Genomic DNA, 22,993 nt, shown 5'->3' on the forward strand with positions numbered 1-22,993 from the left:
CTAATAAAAATTGCTAGTGACATCTGTCAACTGGATGAAATTAATCAGATCATTGCCGCTGCAGTAGAGAACATAATTGCTCCTTGGTGTGAGCTCTGGGCCTCTGGTTACACAACCAGAATGGCACTTACCCACAGACATTTCTTCAGATTGCGTTTGCACGCCTACATTCCCAGTTCTGCCTGATTTCACTCCCTTCTGAGCAGTGCTGTATGAATTGTGTGTCAAGCATAGATTTGGCACTTCCAGTATGTTAGGGGAGAGTTTATAAATACAGTGTTGAACCTAAAATACAATGTTGTGACAGAACTTTTCATTTACTAAGTAAGTTTGTTTTATCATGCTAATAATTCATTTTGGTATTGATGTTAGCAGTATAATAGTTCTTATACAAGAAGAAACAATCATATTACAGTGCATTTTAAATGAATGTATGCTTCAGATTTCTATAAACATTGTAAATAATCTGCTGTTGTCATCTTCATTTCAAAATCTGTATGTACTAGTACTTTATAATGTGATATTTTATTAATTAGTACTTTATTCATAGAATCATAGAATCGCTAAGGTTGGAAAAGACCCACAGGATCATCCAGTCCAACCATTCGCCCTTCACCAATGGTTCTCGCTAAACCATGTCCCTCAACACAACATCCAAACGCTCTTTGAACACCACCAGGCTCTGTGACTCCACCACCTCTCTGGGCAGCCCATTCCAGTGCCTGACCACCCTTTCAGAGAAGTAGTATTTCCTAACGTCCAGCCTGAACCTTCCCTGGTGCAGCTTGAAGCCATTCCCCCTAGTCCTATCACTAGTCACACGAGAGAAGAGGCTGACCCCCAGCTCACTACAACCTCTCTTCAGGTAGTTACAGAGAGCAATAAGGTCTCCCCTGAGCCTCCTCTTCTCTAGACTGAACAATCCCAGCTCCTTCAGCCGCTCTTCATAAGGCCTGTGCTCCAGACCTCTCACCAGCTTTGTTGCCCTCCTCTGGACACACTCCAGGGCCTCGATGTCTTTCTTAGAGTGAGGGGCCCACCATTATTAATGGTGATATTTGTATCACTTGAGAATCTCATACTTTCACTACCTAGAAGTAAGAGGTTTTGTTTTGGTTTATCAGAAAAAAAAAATCAGGAAGAGATATAAATCCACTTGATTTTGCTCAGTAGTTTTGTTTTGTTTTGTAAATTGCTATGTTTTCTTGCATCAGTAGATTGAGATGATTTTGAGCTTTCAGAGGCCAATTGAGTGTTGAACTACTAAGTACTAGAGTAATTCTAAGGTTATCTTTGTCAAATAATATTGACAAGATCAGCAGGCCCTGAAAGAATGAGAAGAAAAGGAATTGAACTTGACTCCAGAAAACTAAGGAACCCGTTCTGCCTCTCCAGCAACTAACCTGGTTGAGGACTTGTTTTTGTCTGCCAGGGAGGAGGAAGAAAGGAACTTCAGGTGTGTGGATGGTAAGGGCCTTGTTAGGAAGAGTGACACAAATGTGTGTGAATGATGCTGAAGATGAAGCAGATCTGCCTCCATTGTTTGCGAAGCACAGAGCCCTTTGGAATCTCTTCACTTCTCAGTGCTCCAGTTTCTGGAAGACTTCATTGGCTTGAAAGGAGATGCTCTCAGCTGGCTCAGATTCAGTCAAAAGAAGGCTGACAAAGGCATACAAGTTGAGAAAATTTGAGTGAAAAAAAAAGTAACTCTGCTAGGCCTCACAGTGCTAAGAAAACCCCATAAGACTTAGCTGACTGTGCAGACCCATTCGTATTTCCATGTTATCTCCTTGTCTAGCCATGCCTGTGAGGTGCTGCAGTTTTGCAGGGTGTTGCCCTGGGTAATAAAAAGGGGTCTAGCTGGAATCTGTTGCATGTGCAGAACATTGCCTGGAGTTAATCAGCTGCACTGGCTTTTCTGTGAATTTATTTTTAGGCAATTTCAGATACAGTTTAAGCTAATGGGTCTGCTGATTTCTCTTCTCCTTGGATAAATGGAAGAACAAATTAAACATTTTTTCAAATAAGATATTAAAAGTATCGCCTTACTTAGGTTTTATCATGTGCATGATTGCCTTGGGCAGCTTTTATTGTCTCTTTATCTCAGTCCATTGAAGTATTCAGCTGGTGCTTTCATGTGACCTGAATGAAGGCTCACAGCATACCCATTAAATTTAGGATATGTCATTGCTCAGAGACAAGATCTAATATTGTCTAGAGATCAAAGCCTGGATTGATGGCAGCCATTAACACCATCTCACCTTAAAGATATCTTCCATGTCCAGCTAGTCTGGCCAGACCAACAGATTCAGTATCTTTTCAGTTAACCTCTGTGATCCTGCTTCTGTATTCTCCCCTGAATTGGGAAGATAGCTGTGCTGTTTCATTAGCATTGTGGCTGATTTATACCAGAGCTGCCAGCTGAGGCTTCACAAGTATCACCAGTGTCACTCACTCAGGCCCTGTCCTGTCACTTGCAGCAGGCAGGTGCTGAAGTCTGACTGTGATGTCCTGCTGTGGAGGAGGGGCTGCCTGTGGTAAAAACAAAACAAAACAAACAAAAAACCCCACCTGACTCAAGGATTCTGCGTGGTTTCTTTGTAGCTTTATGTAAGATAAAAGGCCTATGCCATCATGGCGGCAGCTCTTCCCACCAGGGCCTGGCCCTCAGCACCAGTGAAACATTGGTGCACCAGGAACACACCTGGGCTGGAACCAGGACACAGCGTGGTACAGTGCCAGCTCAAGTGATGGCAAATAAGTGTAGGGATTTTGATACATTGATACATTTGATACATTGGCTATACATTGGCAGTCCTGTGAACAGCAAATAATATGCAGCCATGCCTTCTGTTTTTGATAAAGGAATTTGAGAATAGGTTTCAAGAGAGCAAAAATGCTAGATCATAGAATCATAGAATTGCTCAGGTTGGAAAGGACCTTGAAGATCATGAAGTCCAACCACAGCCTAACCATACTACCCTAACTCTAACAACACTCCGCTAAATCATATCCCTGAGCACCACATCAAAATGGTTTTTAATCACATCCAGGTATGGTCACTCAACCACCTCCCTGGGGAGCCTATTTCAGTGCTTAACAACCCTTTCTGTAAAGAATTTTTTCTTGATATCCAGTCTAAACCTCCCCTCATCCTATCAAGGATGCTGTAGTCTGGGGACTGAGGATCCCAACACCCCTTTTTTGTCATAGTGCCTGTGCTTGGGGAGATATATCCAGTGCAGCCTGAAGTCCTGCTGGACATGAGACTGAAACAACATGTAGCTTGGTGCCAGGAAAGCATGACCAAGGTGCTTTCAGCAATAAATGCATAGTGACTTCAGTGTCAGCACTTCCACACCAGAAGAGGAGAAATGGAAGAGCTTCTCAGGGCTAGTGATGGAAGGAGACCTGCCACTGAGTCAGATTTCGGGGATCACAAGTGCATCACAATAACCAGCTATCCAGCAATCACTCTGTATGTTTCTAATTCTCATCATTATTCTTGTAATGACCGCACACGGAAAATAACAGAACATAGAGAAGCTCAAACTAAGTAATGTGGGTATGCATGAAAGGGAATAGCAAAAATAAAAAAACAAAACAAACAAACAAAAAAAAAACCAAAAAACACAATACCATCTCCTGAGGGGTTTTATCTGTTTATCTGTTTATCTGCAAAAAATGTTTCTGATTCTTCCCTTCAGTAAATAAATGACTTGGATTTTGGAGCCGGATTTTTGCTCAACTATTGTCTTTTTTCATTTTTCTTTCTGATTTTTTCTGTTTTCAGCTCTAAAGCCATCTAAAGTTTCTTAGAAGAAATGAAACAGGCGAGTACGAATGCCCAATGCTAGATAGTTCAGTTAAAGAAAAAATACTTCTTTTTTTTTTTTTTTTTTCTCTTTAGAGATATGTAGTACATTGTGCTTTTTGTTTGGGTTGAAATGCTAACCTAGCAAACAGGAAAAAAGAGGATAGACCAGGTCATTCCAGAGGATTGGAGTTGTGCAGATAATGTTTATGCAGTGTTTAAGTGTTGGCCATTATGTTCTCAGGTCTTTCTTGTATGTTGATTTGGACTGATTCTGAACTGTAGAAGATACAATTTAAATATAAAATGTAAAGTCCATACTAAGTCTTTGGGATTCCCTTCTTTCTACTTACTCAAGCACAAGAGAATTAGAAATAAATATAGAAAATAATATTTTTGTTTATTTATAATGCATACTATCTAGACAACTGATTTTATAAAAGGACCGTTGCATTTTTTTTTCCCAGTAGGTGCTAGCTGTTAAATAGGGAAACCAAGACAGCGCATGTGTCATCCATGAAGTTGATATAGTGATGTCTGTAACTGTTGGTAGACTGTAAGTAGGAAACAGACTTTGTATTCACTGCAGGGCTAAATATTAATGTTGACAACTAATTACATACACATACAGGGGATGTAGTCTTGCAATACAAAAATAAAAAAGCAGAATTGTGTCTCTTTCTGTAGACTCTTGTCTTTTAAAATATGCCAAAAATGTCTGTGACCCCAATAGTCAGGGGGGAGAAGTCTGCCATTATTCAGGTGAGGGATGCAAGAATGTTACTGGAGCTCTCAGACCAAATTCAAGAGGGATTTAAGGCACACCGACCCTGTGTTGGGTCTCTGCAGAAGTGTGAGTAACATCTCTTCAAAACTGTAGGTTTAAATCTTGATCCCAATAAAATAGATAGAAAAATTTTGTTGATTTCATGAAATTAGGATTTCAACTTTCAAGTTCTCTCATGTGCCCATCAAAGCGAATGAGAAATGCCATCGATTAGGGTGAGATCAAGAATGAATCACTAAGCTTCTGCAGTCACTAATGGTAAGATGTAAGATGTGTTTTAGGACCTTTTAAGGTCTTTTTCACATCAACTTCAAAGATATGATGGTAAATGTCTTATAAATAACCATGGTAATGTTGAATGAGAATGGTTTTCTGTCCTCAGAAAGGGAAGTCTAGAGAAGATAGAATTTCTAAGCAGACTGTATTTTAGGGTTTGGTGGTGGTGATTTTTTTTTTCCCTTTTTAAGTGAGGAATCAAGTGTTTACTAAAAACTAACTGGAAGAAAATTGCCAGCATTTGTGAATTTGTTCCTTTCATGATTCAAGAGGTAAACGTGCTTTCTTCTTTCTCTTTCTTTCTCTAATGAAGTACTTCTTAATAAACTACTAATTAAAATCTTCTGCGCCCATATTTGATGTCAACTAACTCTTACTCAATCTCTCTGTCACAAGTCCATCTTGTGAACATATTGGCCAAAAGAATCTGAAGCGTGTCTTCCCGGAACTGATGCACATGCATGTGTGGCACGTCAGACAGGCTCCCTTCTCCATATGAAGTGGTAACTTCCTGGCTGGGGATTGCAGTACGTATGGGGGATGGGGGGTGAGGCCAGATCCCTCCCAGCTGCAGCTCATTTAAAAAGCATTGCTATGGGTTGTTTTCAAGCAGTTCTCTTGTACAGAAAGGTAGAAAGGAGGTGGAATTCATTTCATTTTAACTATGAATCTCTGTTTTCCTGATGTGTTATTCCTACCAGAGAACTGATTTAATGTAACTTTCAGTATTTTCATTGGCTGCAGCAAATAAACAAAATTATGTATTTATTTCTTTCTGCATGATGCAAGACAAATTTAGGCTTTGATTTTCAGGGTAGATGAAATTGTTTTAAACTAAGTTGGAATGTGTATTAATACCAAGTGATTACTATGCAAACTCAATCTTCCCTTTTCCTGTTCAATTCCAGCCTTTGTAGCTCAGCAAACTAGCATAAATATTTTCAATATTTCACAAAATAGTGAGAGATTTGATAACGACACATGGTCCTTGCGCAATGTGTAAGCCTACTACAGCCATTTCTGCCTTATTTATCTAGTTTTGTACTTTGTTTTAGAGAGGTAGGAAGGGGATTGAGTATCTGCTTTACATTGCAAAGTGGAAGAAACAGTCCTTATACAAATAACCAAATTACCAGCATAGACTACAATCAAAAAATATGCACAACAAAAATAAAAAATAAAAACAATATGGTTGCTCCAACTGGACAAACTTTTAAACTCAGTTGATACAAGAAATCCTGGAATTGTGACCGTAAGCAGCCTACTTTTTAAGCTCTCCAGAAGAATTTGTTGTCTAAGTTCTCTGAATTGAGTAAAATGTATGCTTTTGTAATATATATATGTATATAAAAATTAAAGTTTGGACACCAAATACACCCGTAACCAGGATTTTTCTCAAAAATGTCCTATTCAGACTTTGTGCCTTTCTCCATGCTCATACACCGCTATGCCTCTCCCTCTTGTAGGCTCCTGCCCTTGTCTCTTCCCACCATTGTCAACGGCCTAGCTGCCCTTGCCCGTATTACTGGGTGGGTTTGATGCCCAGGGGCTCATTTCCTCTCTCGAATATGTTGCAGCTGTTAGCCTAAAGTAGGGAGACAGTGTCCCCATATTTTTTTTTCCTCCCCTCTTCCTGTTGTAATCTGGTGTCTTGTTCCCAGGACACACAAGTAGATCAGTCTGCTTTCCTCTCTGTCCTGGCAGCTGGGCAGTTTCCTTTGTTGGAGGTGCTCTTGAGGTTAAATGTGGCTCTTGAACATGGCTTAAGTTGATCATCGCTTGTAAATACTATTCAGACTGAGTAAGAGCATCATAAGGGTTGTCTTGAACCCAGATTTAACTTTAAGGAAGTGAAATGTGAGTGGTAGGAAGAAGTTCCGTGTCCATCAGCTGAGTGAAGACAAAATATCATAGTTACTATATTTTACAGGGAAACTTCCTTCTGCAAAGATGTTCTTAGGAAAATAGGAAGAAATATCCTGGGTCACACAAATGTAACATGCACTGCTTCCACCTTTCTGCCTGAGCACGCTGATTTGAGTTGCTGCTTCTAAAAACCAGAGGAGTATGAGTTCAGGTTTCACTTTCAGTGACATAAGGAGATGCAATAGTGATAATTCTCTGAAAACCCAGCAGAGTTTAATCAAAAGAAATTCGGGCAAGTCCACATTGGTGTGCAGTGCTGGTCTTGTCTACCTTCTCAGACTACAAATGGCAGGCACTTCTACTGCAAGGCTATATTTGGCAAGCAGGTTGAGTCCTAGCAGGCAGTATATATAACTTCTCTGTTTCTCAAATAAGGTAAACACATTGTAAATTACCTCTTTGAAACATCCTCTGTGTCCCTGTAGGTCTGTCATGTGGCTCTGGCCACAGACCACTTTTGTGCCCAAGTGCTGTTTCTTGCCCTGTGCATTCATTCCCCTTTTGATCTTCTTGCTGCCCTTTGTGTAGGCCTGAAATACAGACCGGAGGGTCCCGCTGTTGTGGTTCTCCCAAGGCACAAAAAGGCACTCAGAGTAGGGTGACACAACCACAAGTTCTGCATGTAGCGTGTTGGTTGCCACCCACTGCAGCTATTTTCTGCTTCAAGACACCAATGGATGGCAGACTTCTTCCTGTGTAGATGATACCTGCTCTTTTGTAAATTACTTTTCCATAATCCTTCTGTATTTGTTAACAACTGAAATCTCTCTAACTCAGATTAGTCTGTTTCGATTTCTCACTTATCCTGAATTGTTGTAACAACTACAAGAGTAGTATTGACGTGTGCTGTGGTTAAACCCTGAAGGAATATGAGCACTGAATAAGAATGTGACTTTCCCTTTAGATTCCTTTAGATAAGTTTAAACTCTTAGCCTGCTCATTGCCTGCTTGTTTCTCCTATGTTCTGCCAGATTGTTTCTGATGCTACTTCCTGACTTGTCTGGTGAGTCTTAACTGCTTTACATTAGAGACATTCTTATTTTAAGATAAAAGTTTTCACTTCAGATTAGTCACTTAGCATGTACAGGAAATATATATATGTATATATATGTATAAATGCTGGTATTTATATTTTTAACTATCTTCAAAACTGATACAGGAAAAAATACAGAGTTTTGCAAATGGTGCCAAGAATAAATCATTAGAAGTTGCCACCATTTTCACTCTGGAAAGTAAGTAGGTACATGACGGCAAGGTAACGTATCAGAAAAAGAACATAGGTCAACATATTGGGTGATGTTAATGCTTTCAGACATAAGGGTAATTCTGACATAATGATAATTCTGATTGAAAAAAACCAAAATGTAGAACTCCTAAGGAGTGAATAAAATTTCATTATCGTCTATCACTCTTTCAGATTTCTGTGTGACTGTGTCTCTCCAACCTCTGCCCCCTCCTTCTTGTCCTGCCGAGCTTGGCACATCCTAGTGAGGAGTGTGTGTGCTCTGGTGTCTCCTGTTACCCTTCTTCTTGTTAGGAAGTGAAGTCAGTCAGTGCAGAATCAAGCTGAAGACATGCTCACAGCAAATATTATGTAGATCAGGTCATCTCTGTAAGAAAAACTAGCTTACCAAAAATAGGTGACTGTCTAAGTGGTATTGGCACTTCTGTGTTGTAGCTAGCCTGCTTGAGAGCTGCTGTATCCATGTCATGCCTTTCTTATCTCCTTGGATGTCATCTCCACTGCCTAGTACATGTCCCTCCCCACTTGCATCTAGATGTCTCACGCTGGTGGCTGTGCCACCTCCATGTCCTGGTGAAGGACAGGCTGGCTGGAGCCCTTCACAGGGAGCGGCTGGGCTGTTGGTGCTGGCCCTTCTCACTTGGCCTGCAGCCTGCTGTACCGCAGTTGGCATTGAAAAATCATTGCTGCCATACACAGAGTGAATGGCGTATCTGAGTTTTTGACAGGAGGCAGCTAAGACCTTACTGTGGTGCAGGAATTATATGTGCTTTAGTCCCAGCTTTTTCGCTCTGATAGTATTTTAGCTACAAAACCCAGATGTACCAGGGCTGCTTCTGTGTTCTAGTGCATATACATGTTGCCTTCAGTAGGCTAGTTTGAGTTTTGGTGACTTGTTTTGCTAAGGAGAACTGATTGTGTATCAGGAAAATGCCTGCTAGCAACAACTTTGGGATCAGTGCTGCACTGTGCTTGACACAGAGGAACAATCTTTCCTTCTTCAGGGAAGGAGGAAATAAGCAGGACAACACAGTGGTGGTTTTATACCAACATGACAGTTTCACACTGAAAGATGGAAAGACTAAAAAAAGAAGACAGAGTTTGATTTATTTTAGCTTAAAAAAGCAAAAACTGTGGAAAATTCCAGAGATTTGAAGATTTGAATGTAACTTGTAATTCAGTCCTCAGTGGGCAAGAGAGATGTACGCTTCAGTAAAATTGCAAGGAAGTGGCTGCCATTATCAAGGACCTTTCTGGCTGAAGGAAGACAGTGTCATACATCTTTCATTAACAAGCTGAATTACCCGTTTTGGTTATTTGTGTGCATAATAGTCAATTTTAGTATTCATCCTTTAAAAATCTGGAAATCATGCAACCCACACCCACAAAAGCTGTCTGCAGCCCGCATGGCCAACAAGTCAGCAAGTCCACCAGAGACAAATTTAATGGTCTGTGAGTAAAGATCAAACAATACTCTGATTGATTTGTTACGGGTTCTTTTTATTCACATTAAAGAAAAGATGATAGCAGTTCAGTACTGCTAACTTCTTCCTCTGTTTCTGTCTATGTTTCATCTGGCTCAGCATTTATTCAATTTCCAAGACACAAAACGTATTCTTTAGCAATAATTGTCTTCAATATACAATGTCTGTTTTTACACTGGATCTCTTTTATAGGGACACTGACTTTACCGTTAAGTGAACGTATTCTTTCAAAAACAGACATTATATGATTTTAAAAATAAATAGGGAGGTTCTCATCTTCAAATAGAAAATAATTTGGTCCTCATTTGAGAAAATTTCTTTTTATTTTCCTTTGAAACATACAGTCTAAATGTCTAACTTCAAAAGAGGTAATGCAAAGGCGAGTTAGTTATTTTAGTGACAGACCTGCATTCACATCTGTATGAAAAACAAAACATGTTTTGGTGCATTTATTTAGGCAGTGATTAAGTAAAAGCTGGGATTTTACCTCGCCACGAAAATGAAAAGGTATTACCTGATCAGTCATTTTCAAAAGTTTGCTAAAACTGTGGGTTGGGAATTGCTGCTGATTAATGAAGCTGCATTGATTCAGTAGAGGAGGTGTGGGCAGGGGAAGGGCGGCCTTTTGGCTGCAGCAGCCACAGTGGTTGCAGAATGCTTGTAGAGATCACTCAGCTGTGAGGAGAGAGGAGTCCATGTTACCTTTAGCTCATTCTTTTTGCATGCAAAATTCACCATGTTCCCTCAGTCCCAGCATAGTGCTCGTGCAGCAGCTTCAGTGGGATTCTGCATCAGCCCATGGCTGGGATATTAAAACCTCAATGAACATTTTCTGAAATGTAAAGTCCCCTGAGGGATACCAAGTTCTTTACAGAATGATTCTTCTCACATAAAGTGAAGGTTGATTTCTATGGCTTCAGCTCCATAGGTACTTACATTTGGGGATGACAGGCTTCTTCCCCCAGGGTATGCAACCAAGAAATAAATGATGGTTGTAACAGATTAGTTTCTTGTTAAACACGTTGCAGCTATTTCCTGCCTGTCTGGACCAGATGTGAAAAATAGATAACAAGAATTAAATTCAGAATATCAGAGTGAGTAAATCGCACATAAACCTGAAAACCCTCAATTTAAATGTGTTTAATTGATTAGTTTTTACGTAATCGTGTATCGCTGCTTTCAAACCCCAAAGCATGTGATGCTTGCTGGAACAAAGAGCAGTCACCCTCCCTTCCCTTCACCTCCCCTCCTTCTCTTTTTCCCTTTTTCCCCTTTTTCTCCTTTTCTTAACTGACTTTTCTATGTAGCTAACCTTTTTCACATGATAATGTCTTTTTGGACATGAGCAACGTATATATGCTAATGTGTCACAATTTTGGAAACACACAGTGAAAGATAAAGTTCACACAACTTTATGCTAGAATCTATCCTCAAGTCTCTTGTTCAGGTCATGTAATCTGAAGACGAATTTAGAGATCGCTTAAGTGCCTTTAACTCAGTTGGTGGCGCTTTCAGTAAAGAAAACATGTTTATTTCAAGCCCACTTTGGATGTGTTTCACCACTCTGTCTGTGATCCATCAGCAGGGCTGGGGTCAGCCTGCTGTCCCTTACAGAAGCCCCACCTTTCCCCCGGGGAAGTGCATGTGTGGAGCAGCAGCGTTTGGCTGTGGGCAGCACAAGAGCCATCCAAAGTAAACCAGGCTGTACTTCTCCTTCTGCCTCCAAATGAGGATTGAAGGGAGGGAAAGAGAAGCAGGGAGTCCTGCCCTGGCCTTGACAAACGAGGCCTGTTCAGAAGCGTCTGCCCCAACTCAAAACCAGGCTCTTTTAGGGCTGGCTTTCAAAATAGTCCAAAGCAAGCCAGAGAAGCTCTTTGTGCTGAATACAGTGAAAAAAATGCCTCAGCCATAAAAACTGATTCAAGGTGAAAGGTTTGGGCCATTTCATTTTATTCCAAGAGCACTCCTATGCAGGAACGTCAGAGAGTCCTTAGGGAGCCCGGTGAGGGTTGTGGCACTTTGTGAGTCACTACATGAGAGTGACCTAAGGAACCTAAAGATACAAACCTTTATTCTGAGTTGCCAGTGAGTATCCAATGGGGAGTGCTGCAACGGACCAGCAGGCCTCAGGTGTCAGTTCTGTGCGTAATGTGAATTGCCAAAGAATGTGGCCCTGAAAGTGTCATTGTATTACTGTGACTGAGCTGGTGTGTGTGAAGATGTAGACAGGAGAAAGAATGAGAAAGCTGGGGCTAATTTGGAGCTGACAAAAATAACAAAAAGCAATGAACAAAACAAAACAAAACTAGACAAAACTCTGAGGGCACATAATCATAAATAAAGTAATGGTAGGATTCTCCTCTTTCCCTCCAAAGAAAACTAGAAGAGCAGAAAGGATCAGAGCAGCAGATACAGGCTTCAGCTGTTCACAGCTGGTGGCTGGCATTTCAGGGGCATTCCCAGCAGGCATACTTCAGAATAGCTGTTTGACTACTGTATACTGGGGCCTTTGATGAACCAGCCTTAGAACAATAAGGTAGCAGTGATTCAGCTGACTGTTGATGTGGCTTAGAATTTAACCCTGTTTTTGTGAAGTGCCTAACATAATTTAATTTCTATAAAGATAACTACGATAACCATAGCTTACTTTGGGACCGTGCTCAAGCGTTTCAGGAATATCTCTGGCATTCCAGAGTTTTATACAGAGATTTTATCTTTCTTGAAAAAGGATTGCGATGCCTGTATATATCGTATTTATCAGACATTTCCAGTCCAGGTTAGATGCAGTAGATGATCATTGTCTGGTGTATTTTCATTCGCTTTGGCTACTGGCAGCAGGCCTAACCAGGAGTTTGGTACCATCTATTAGAAGGAACTCTTCAGGACAGCTGCATTTTCAAACGTGAAATCAAACTTTATGGAAATATTACCTTGAAATTCTTTTCCTAAGACAGTAAGAGCAAGAAAAATGACTCAATTATAAAAGTTCAGGCAGGTCCAGCATTGTAATATAAGTTTCAACCACGATTTTCTGTTTCTTGTTCCTCTCCTTGTCAATGTAGTAAATTTTCACTGGAAAATAATCAGTTTATCTTTTAGGATAGATATCTTTTAGGATTGCAGTGTAGTTTAGGGCTTAGAGAGACAGCTTTTTTTTTTTTTTTTTTTGTAAAAATACACTTCTGCCATTTACTGAATCACCAAAAATGAGGATGTGAACTTTAATAATATGAATTAAGTACTATGTTTCTAATGTCACAAATTGCTGCCAGTATGTAATCTCCCCAGAAAATGCAGTTTGATTGCAGTGTGTAATTAGAAAAGTTGTATTTGTGCTTCTGAATTCCTTTGTATAAAGATTTACTCCCACGTGTGTTTCTGTGCAATACACAGACCGTTCATGCGCAGAAATTGCATATTGTCAAAAGTTGTATGAGGGGAATCTGCAGCTCAGCTCGATGGCAAACTGGTGCCCACCTTAGCGATGAGGGATTCTCATGCAATTTCCTTATTGCCTGCAGCTTTTGACTGCTGTTTTTGTTTGCTTCCGTGGTCAGACCACTTTGTAAGATTAAAATACAGTTCTTCAACTGACTGTCTTGATACTCATCCCTTCACATCCATATTGTGTCTGTGAACAATTTGTTGGCAAATCTTACATCTTTCTTCCTGCGTATCACAGAATCGCAGAACAGCTGAGGCTGGCAGGGCCCTCTGGCCCACCCCTGCTCCAGCAGGGACACCCAGAGCAGGGGGCCAGGCCCATGGCCAGGTGGCTTCTGAACATCCGCAAGGAGGATACTCCACAGCCTCTGGGCAATCTGTGCCAGTGCTCCGGAACAACACAGCTCAGCAGTGCTGCCTGGTGCTCAGAGGGAGCCCCCATGCTTTGGTTTGTGTTCACTGCTTCTCGTCCTGGCACTGGGCACTACTGAAAAGAGCCAGGCTCCACCCTCTTGACACGTCCCCTTCAGGTATTTATAGGCATCGGTAAGATCCCATCTGAGCTGTTTTCTTCCCCAGGCTGAACAGACTCAACCCTCTCAGATTCTCCATGTCTGCCAGACACCAGTCCCTTCATCATTTTCATGGCCCTAAGTTTGGCTGTCTCTGATAAGTTCATGTCTCTCTTACAGAGGGGGAGTCCAGAACAGTACGCCAGAGTACTTCAAAGTCATCACTGAAGCCAGTTATGCCACCACCATAGTATCAAACTGCTCTTACTTTTTGTTTATAGATTCTATTGCACTATTTCATCTATTATGGGACAAGGATTCGATTACCTTCAGGTTACCTTCAATAAAAATGAGAAGTCAATTAAAATGAATGTCCTTCAATGCCAACATAAATCCAGGGATTGGAAAGTAACCAACAGACTTCTTGTTGCCTTTACTTAGGATCATAATCAATTGAGGGAAACCACAGCTTCTGTTTTTTTAAGTGTGCTTTCATCTTGTAGTTCTGCATACTCTTCATCTTCTATTGCTATGAAATATTTGGTTAAATAATTGCTATTTTAGGAAAAAAAGTTGTTTTGTCATAAGAAAGCAAATATGTTTTGTTAAATACTTTGTGATGTCATTTTATGAGTTACTTTTCATCCCGGTAAAGCAATTTAGCCAAGATTTGAAAAGCTCCAAATGAAGAGAAGCACTTGCTCTTGGTCAGTTTCCATGGACTCCTGAATGTCATTTTTTCAACTGCTGGCAAATACAGAACTCTGTAGGCACGTAGTTGCAATGCAGAAATTTAAGGGAAATAACATCAAAGGGACCATGGACAGATTCAAACTCCAGTGAAGAGTCTCTCTCTGGAAAGCAATAGGGACTAGAGGAAATCAAAGGAGGTCAGAAGCTTCTTTGACAGTTTGTGTCTTTACTTACTGACAAAATCTTTGGAAGAGCATAGTTGGTATAGCTTATGATTCCCATTTCTTTATGTGAAGCTGTAATTTTCATGGGATACCCCTCAGAAGACTCTGAAGTTCAGAATATCTCAGTGCAGTGCCACTCCTGGAGGACTTGCCTGTGATGGATCAGAATTTTCTACAGTAACAGAATGAAGCCAGAATTGAGTCCAAGTGGAGTCAGAGATGATCCTGGCAATCTGTCTGTGTGTGACAGCAATACTTAGCTGCACCTTTTACTAAGGAAATTAGAAGTAATTTTTTCTGAATTATCATAAGCAATAATAGTATGTCCTTAGAGTATGCTTAGGCTTTGATAAGCGATTGCTACCTCAAAGCCAAGTAGAGAACAAATATATATATATATATATATATTTATAAATCTGCTTTACTAGACGTTTGCCTGTGTGTAATGTTGCCTTGTATACACAAAAACTCTTTGTGTTTCGCCCTCATTGATGTCTGATTTTGGGACAAATATCTCATGCAGGGCATTAGCTTCAGGGTCTTCTTTTCTTCAGTACATTAGAGTATGGTTATAAAGCTGAAGGCTGAAGACTTTGTTCTCTTTGAGGATGATTGTGAGCAATATCATTTGCTGGTCTTTGAGGAGGAGGAAAAAAAGAGGAAAAAAATAATAACAAAAAAAGGGACCGCTAGTGAATGCAATTTGAGGAAAACTGAAAAGACACTGTTTGCCCACATTGCAAATGTGTCCCTAAATAAAATCACAAGCAATTTAAGGCTTTGGGAACAGGAAGGAAAAATGGAACCACTTGAGAAAAATGGGGTTTGATTCCCTTTTCTCTTTGTTTGCTGTGTACCCAATGTCCACACGTAGTACAAACTCCACATCAGATGTGACGTTTGTGGAACTTCTTTCAGGAAGCAGTGGAAAAAAAAAAACCAAAAAAAACCAACCTTGTGGAAGCAGGGGAGGCTCTGTAATTTTTCCCCACCACTTTGTGCTGTAACATGGCTTCAGCCACCTTCATTGCAGTTGGAAAGGACTGAGATTTGTCCTTCCCACTGGAACTCCGGAGGCTTCAGAGATTTTTTCCTTCTGTTTTAGAAGCCATGGACCGGCTGTGGTCCAAGCCCCCATGCTGCGGAATAGGGATTTCTAAGAAATTCCCTCATATCAGTAACAAAAAGAAGCTTCTAGCTAGGCCCCCTTCACATCTGGGTGGGGACCTCAGCTGCACGTTGTCTGGGACTTCACATGACAACAGAGTTCTCAAAACACATCTTAGCATGGCCACAGTTTTCCTTAGGGCTTCCATCCTGGGGTTTTTCTCTTTTCCTGTCCCTTTCTGAGACGAAAAAAAAAAAAAAAACATCTCTGTAAAATAATTGCTCAGCATTTTTAAAGAAAAAAAACTTTACATCCAATAAGGAAATAAGCATTTACGTTTTTTTTTTAATTTCTTTTTTTATTTTTGTTTTAAATCCTCCGCAAGATTTGTTGCAAAGTGAGAGTATGGCCTGCTTGGAAATACACAGTTCTGGATGGTTATTCCCAAGGAGTTTCTCATTGCATGTTAACAGCAAGATTTGGTTTGTCTCTTCTGTGGCTGCAAGGAGAGATTCCCAGATGTGGAAATGACCTACAGGAAACTTTCATAGAATGTCCAAAATCCTTTTCACTTTTTCAATTCTTCCTTCACAGAAATGATTGTACATTTTTATGGATATGGAAGAGATTTCCTTGGTTTTTTATCCAATCAATTTTCACAATCCCTCCATACCCTCCAAGAGAGTGGGAGCAAACCATACTGCCTGTAGATTGAAGAGTTACCCAAGAGAAGGCGTGGCAGTCTAAGTTTCATGACAGAAGATAGAAAAAAAAGGGGATCGTAGTCCTTGGCTATCTACCACTGGGTTTTCATAGTTGATGCTGATGAAAGCAAGTTGTTGTGGTATGACTTTCTTGTAGCTTTGTTAAGTAGTGTTAAGTACTAGGATAAGTGATGCATTTGAACATTCTTTTCAGGTTTCACTGTTGATTCCATCTGTGACGTGTTTGTTTCTGGTGTTGGTGGAGACTCTCACTCCCCCCATACAGCTCAGCCATTTGCGAGTCACAGTGCCTTGCACAGGATTTCCCAAAGAGAAACTGAGAGCACTGAAGTATTATTCTGTGTTCAGCAGTCCCTGGGAATGGTAGTTTGGTGCCAAGGGTCAAATCAGGAGTTTTCCTAAGCATTTCTTGTGATACTGGCTGAAGGAAGCTTTCAGCTCAATTTCTGTGTCCTTGCTTTCCAGTTCCCCTTCTACTAACAAGTACTGGTGGAAATCAGGAGGAAAGGGCTTCTTTGTGGCTGTGGATACGTACTTTCATCATTCATCTGCTGTAGCTGGGGTTGTGTCATCCACCATAGATTGGCTCCTGCAAAGAAAGAATTGCTGTCACAAAGAGAGATGTCATTGAGTGGTTGGACTTGATGATCTCTTGAGGTCCGTTCTGATCCCTGTAGTTCTGTGATTCTATGATTCTGTGGTCACTTCTGCTCCTAAGTATTTCAAAATCTAAAATCTCATCTTAAAACTTAAGATGCTGTGAAAATAGGCAGTCTTATGTTACATAACATGCTGAGATTTCTTCTTCTTTATTTGTCCTTATCACTTTGTCATTTTTGTTTTCTTACCATTTCTTCATTCTTATTCCAGTGGGCACATACAGTATCATAGCAATGCCTGAAGAGCTGGTTATATCATGTGAACAAAAACTTGCTTTGGGTAATACATAGCTTTCTAAGTAAACCAGAAAAAAAGAGAAGGGAAAAAGAAAATGTTTTCTTGGTGCTGAGGTGAGGCAGAATGCAGGTCTGTGGTCACAAAGGAGGAGTCAAAGGTTGAGCTCAGAGCTCCAGTAAAGTATGAAGAATCGCTGTTAGGCTCCCTGCAGTAGGAGATGTTATTTGTGAGAAGAGCCTGACCCACTGGTGGCTCCCTGCGTGCTGTTTCCTGGAGGTCACCTTCCCCTGCTCCAATAGTGCCATTAAAAACAAAAGTGCGGAGAGAATATGAACTGCTGTGAGCAAACGCTTCATTTGCACTAAGAAAAGCCTTCTAAATGAGTAATAAAAACTGCATAGACATGCTTCCTTTCCTCTCTTCTCTATCAGTAACTGTGCCAGTACCTCTGCTATTCGCCTACAGGATTTCATGGTTTGTGACGTTTTGTTTATAATGAGGGAACCGCAAACTGATTGAGAAGGAGTTCTTTTTAATAGTCCGTCACTTTTTCCTTAAAAGTCTCCATTCTCTAATATTTGTGATTTCAGTACTGTGGATTTTCAGTCAGTGAATTTCCATGCCTTAAAGACTGGTTACATTCTCCTCGGTTTTGCCTGCCCAGTACTGCGTTTTCCTCCTTATGTATAAACAGAAGTTTGTGAGCTGATGGTTAGAATCCACCATGGAGATGCTGGAAATAAAGTAGCAGCCAACTGGAGTTTCAGTGCCTCTGGACATAGATCTGTGCACCAAAAAAAAGAGGAAGCAGAAACAAAAATGAAGGAACAAAAAAGTAAGACCTCCTGCACTCCAAACTATTACAAAGATAAATGTGAACCACTGTGTGGCTGCTTGCAAATGTCCACTGTATGGCTGCTTGCAAAGCAGTCAGTCCATGCTAATAGCCTCATAGTAGCATTATTTACTTGCAGAATTCCTGCTAGTAAAAGTTTTGCATAGGAACCAGTAACAAGATGAAATTTTGAACTGATAACTACTGGAACATTCTTTTAAACAAAGTTTGACAAAATGTACTATATTTAGACTTGTACTTTTCCACTGTCAAAACCGTACCTCTCAAATCTCTGCAGAATGTCCTCAGGGAGACACACATTTCTGTCATAAGGAGGCAAGAAAAGGTGTGTCTGGCATTAACAAATCTTGATCAGATGCTGTAGTTTAGTTCTTCCGTGTGCTGGGTTTGCTCTGAAAACATATAACAAGAAGAGAATGTTCCCCTTTCAGTTTTTTCTTGATTAACCCTTTGCTAGCCAGTATATTAATGTTTGGAAATAAGATTCTGTAGTGGAATAAGAAAAGCAAATTGCAGGACTCGAAAGTAGCACTGGTCGGGTTCTGCTGTAATATTTCTTCTGCCTGCTTTGTGCTTTCCAACGCAGTTTGAATTGTGTGTGGTTCTGTGTTGGGTCAGGGGTCAGACTCAGGGATCCCTTTGAGTCCCTTACAACTCAAGATATCCTGTGATTCTGTGATTCAAACTCTCCACTCTGTGCCCTCCAGGCAGCCTCCCTCAAATGCAAAGCTGATTTGGGATTGTGACCCAAGAAGCCAGAAGAAACTGGCCTAAGCATCTTTTTTCATTTTTTACCATGCTCATTGTTAGATTAATGTGCCTTGGAGTTAAGCCATTATATCAGTGCCTTCTCTGATCAAGTACTTCTGTACTGGATGACTCTACTGGTGTGATACTGCCCTTCGGAGGAATTGAAAGTGTATGATTCGTAAAGCTAACACTCAGCAGTGTCAGCAGTGCAGGAGAGGTCAGCAAGACTTTTTCCTGTACATATAAGGAATTTTGGAGTGTGTGAATCATGATACTGTGTACTTTCTGTGGAAAATCGTGTCAGATGTGGGTAAAAAAATTGCTTCCCTTATACATTTTGTCCTGCAGAAAAGTAGCCATGGATTATAATGGCAGATACAACCTTAAACCTTCCTTCTCTTTGCCAAACCTTCTTGACAGTAAAAAAAAGGCCACAGAACTCCTTTTCTTTCTGAAGAAGTTTGTGAGTAGAACAGTTCTTAGGTTCCCTCAACCACTGTCCCCACTGAACGAGTCAGTACGCAGTTCTTCCTATTGAAAGGCAACAAGAATTTCAGAAAAGCAGCCATTAAAGATGCTATTTGATACTAAGCTAATATACACTTTCTTAGGTGTCTCCTCAACGCAGCTTCAGGCACTTTATGCATATCCATACCATCAGCTGTAGAAAGCTATTAGTAGTAGTTCAAGGTGGTTACGTGTGAAAAGAGACTGTTCTCATCAACATGGATATCAAAGATAAGAAAGGGAAAATGGTACAGCTCTTTTAACTGACAGTGGTATTTTCAAAGGGTTACATAAAGAATAAGATTCTCAAGCAGGCAGTTCACAATTTGTTTATTGTCATACATGAAGATACTTTGTCACTGCTCTCTGCTGAATTCTTGCTGTGATAGTTTGATCAGTTTCTACTGAAATTAAATGAACACAGCAAGAACTCAGGTTCTACTTAGGAGATGCCCTCTTTTCACCGAGTCCCCCACATTTTCATTACAGAAGCAGCTCACTGAACGTGTGACAACTTAGAGAAGTACAATGGCATTAGTTTAAATCTTTTTCATATGTTCTATGTAAGTGAAATCATGAAAGAGAACAAACACCTCAGAAGAGTGGAAATTACTGAAGTATAACAGATTCAAATGCATGCTACTTGGTTGTAAGCAATGAAATGGTTCACAGGATCATCCAGCTACTAAACTAGTGGAAGGAGAATTTATTTCACTTACTGAGAGCTGATTGCTGAAATTCACTTATATTTTCCCCTCTTAAAACATCATCACTATCTATAACAGTGAGTAAACATAAAGAGCAGTATCTCAAATAAATGTATGTGTGGTGACTGCCTGTCAATATGAAAGAACAGAGGAAGAAAATAATCTGAAATTGGTTTGGAGATCAGCACTATGACTCTGTTTGGAGTTAGTCTTAGTCTACTATTTGGATTCTTTTGTTGAGGTGTGAGTTCTTTTGGAAAACAAAAAGCAAAGATCTTACAAGCAAGCACTTTTGAGTAGTAGTGATCAGTCTGAAGAGGAAAAGAAATTAAAGAAGAAAAGAAATTAAAGAAGAAAAAGAAATCCAGCTTTCTGATATCTAAACCAAAAGATTTTCTGGTTGCTCTTTGGCATCAGGGCAGACTGGTCGGCATGGCCAGTCATTGTCTCAGATGTTCTTCAGGATTCTAATTTGTAAGTAAAACAAATGAATAAATGTGGAGGAGCACTTCATTTAAAGAGTGACAGAGAATGTGGTGGTACGGGCATCTCAGAACATATTAAGAAATTGGAAAAATGAATTTTGGAGGACGAAAGGAAAATCCTGCTGTGCAATGAAACAAAGCAGTAACAACAACTTTCCTTTCAGTATTTCTAAGATTTTTTTTTTAACCTCAAATGATGCAAAATGCTTTGGTAAAATGCAAGAGCCATAGCAGACCACAGAATTGAGCAAGATTTTGCTATCTGCAGTCTGCAACTGCATTCTGAACACCAAGGTCTAATTAGTTATTTCAAAAGACCAGCGTGACTCTGAAAGCTTCACACAATTTCTGTTCCTAATTCTTTTTCATTAGGGTGATAACAATGATATGTGAAGGAATCCCTTGCTATCCAATCAGGTGGGAAAGCATTAAAACAGTCAAAACTGCTGTGGATAGCAAATGTGTCATAAATTGTGTTTCAAAGCACAGAATAGCCAGCCACTGAGCAGGGCTGGTTTGTTTACTGAAACACCATTGCCCTGAGTCAGACTGGTTTACAAAACAGGAAGATGGCTTCTACACCCAGACCATTCTGGTTGTACTTTGTCAAGGGTGGCATTTAGCTACAGTGAACACAGACCATTACTTTGGTCCTGAAGTCTCTGAAATATCATCACTGAAGTCTCACTCTCTGCTAATCCATTCAGCAAAAGTATTTTCTGTGCATCTGCCAAACCAGTCATCCAGTGCCCTGCAGCACTTCAGGCTTGTTTTGCAGGCTTACGTGCAGTCTGTGTAGGAAGGGTGGGAATGTTTATGGTGCCAGCAAATCCTTATGGCATCCACTGTGAGTAACCTTGGAAACGGAATGCTGTGGCTTGTGCTCCCTGATGTCATCGCTCCTATTAAAAGTAATATTAAATGTTTAGTCTGTTGAGAAATTGTGATTTTTAATGTGTTGTCCATCGGTTAAAATTGACCTCAATCTTTATGTTCACATTAGTAAACACTGCACACATACAGAGCATATACAGTACACTTTATTAATTGAGACTTTCTGCTACCTCATTTTCTACCTGCTGGCTTCTTTATGTAGTGGCAGAACTACTAATCCTCATAGAAATTAAGCAAAGGCTGACAGTATACAATAACAAATTTGCTACGTATCTTGTTTGAATGAATACTGTTTTTCTGTGACTTATGAAACCAAACACATTGGATAATAAAAGTATAATAGCTTGAAGTAAAAGTGAAATGCCAGGAGAGGGGTCCTTATGTAGACAATGCTGAATATAAATTACATAGTAAAAAGCCTGGAAACTTCATGGTATTGGGGCTAAAAATTTGTAAGGGGAATATACCTTAATTTAAAAATTGCTCATTACATGTAAATTGAAAATGTTAAACTGAGAACAAGTGGGATGCTTACATTCAAAAAAAATATATGGATGCACTCATTCAAGCTCCTGGCAGTTGAATTTTTATATATACAAAGAAAATACAGTTCTATTGAAAAGTCAAATCAGTCAAATAAGAATTGACATGTAGAATAGAAAGAAAAGTAAAATATTCTTAATCTAGAAGACAAGGGAAGTATGGAAGATAATAAAAAATTAAAATATTTGGAAATAAGTGGCTATTATGCATACCCTCATCTGTGTTTGGCCCAAGAAAACTAATGGTTCCTAATGTTTTGTGTTGTCCATCAACAGCAAAGTTATTCTTTCCCTCTGATGGTGTTTGAAAAATATTTTAGCTCAGCCTTGTACAATTAGGAAATGTATGTGTTATTAAAGGACTGAATGACAAAGTTGTAAATCTTCAGCATGCAAATCTTTGGTTTTGCTGCTGCTGCCTTTTGGTGAAGCATCATCTTCTACTAAGTCCTGTATGAGAAGTTAGACCGTTACACTTGATGACAGACTGTGTCCAGGTTAATTTTTGTTCCTCCTTGCTTATGGTCTTTTCTCAGTAACACTCTTGTCTGTAATCCACTTAATCCCTCAGTAACAGTTCTTCCATACCTGACAATAACTTTGCATGACAGTAAATGTTATAAAAGGCTTGAATTTCATAGACTCACTTTATTTTTTTCAAAACCAAAGAATTACCTGTTGTATACGTGCATGTGGATGAAAAATGCTGCGGATCTCCTGTGCCAACTGTTCGTATTACAGACTGCAAAGCAGCATCTGAGGAGTCAGAGTGTGGACATTCTCCTCTTCCTGGCTGCCAGCAAGCAGGGCAGTGCAACTGCACCAGGATATTTCTCAGGCTAAATCTAAAGCTGCTCTAAGATCCATTCTCTGTTCTTTCAGAGTTGCAGACTTCTTCTCAGGCTGTCTGTGGCCACTATAAACACTAGAATGTTTGGCAAAATCTGGTTTTGCAAGTGAAGCAAATTTGCTTCACTGTGTAGAAGTACTTCTGAGCCCTGCACACACAGGCATGTAAAAATTGCTTGTATTTGGATTCTTTTCCATACAAGTTCCTGACTCTGTTAATGAGTTACCAACATTGGCGGTGAGCGGGTGACATTTCCAGTTAACTGTGTA

The 22,993-nt window shown here is 40.0% G+C and overlaps 1 protein-coding gene, 1 long non-coding RNA gene and 1 other non-coding gene across 23 annotated transcripts in view; 2 read left to right on the forward strand and 1 right to left on the reverse strand.

Moving 5' to 3' along the window:
- The window catches only part of OXR1 (oxidation resistance 1), a 245,380-nt gene that overhangs the window by 140,230 nt on the left and 82,157 nt on the right, over positions 1–22,993 (forward strand). The gene's annotated exons all lie outside the window — the stretch shown is intronic.
- LOC107052781 lies at positions 14,873–22,890 on the reverse strand. The gene is made up of 3 exons (XR_001465506.4): positions 22,550–22,890; positions 18,250–18,381; positions 14,873–17,917 (listed from the first exon to the last, which is right to left on the reverse strand). It is a non-coding gene; the product is annotated as an uncharacterized LOC107052781 (long non-coding RNA).
- MIR1813-1 (microRNA 1813-1) lies at positions 15,953–16,038 on the forward strand. Its single transcript, NR_035226.3, has one exon. It is a non-coding gene; the product is annotated as a microRNA 1813-1 (primary transcript).

The sequence above is a fragment of the Gallus gallus genome, chromosome 2, assembly GCF_016699485.2.
Source record: "Gallus gallus isolate bGalGal1 chromosome 2, bGalGal1.mat.broiler.GRCg7b, whole genome shotgun sequence".
NCBI classification, from domain to species: Eukaryota; Metazoa; Chordata; class Aves; order Galliformes; family Phasianidae; genus Gallus; species Gallus gallus.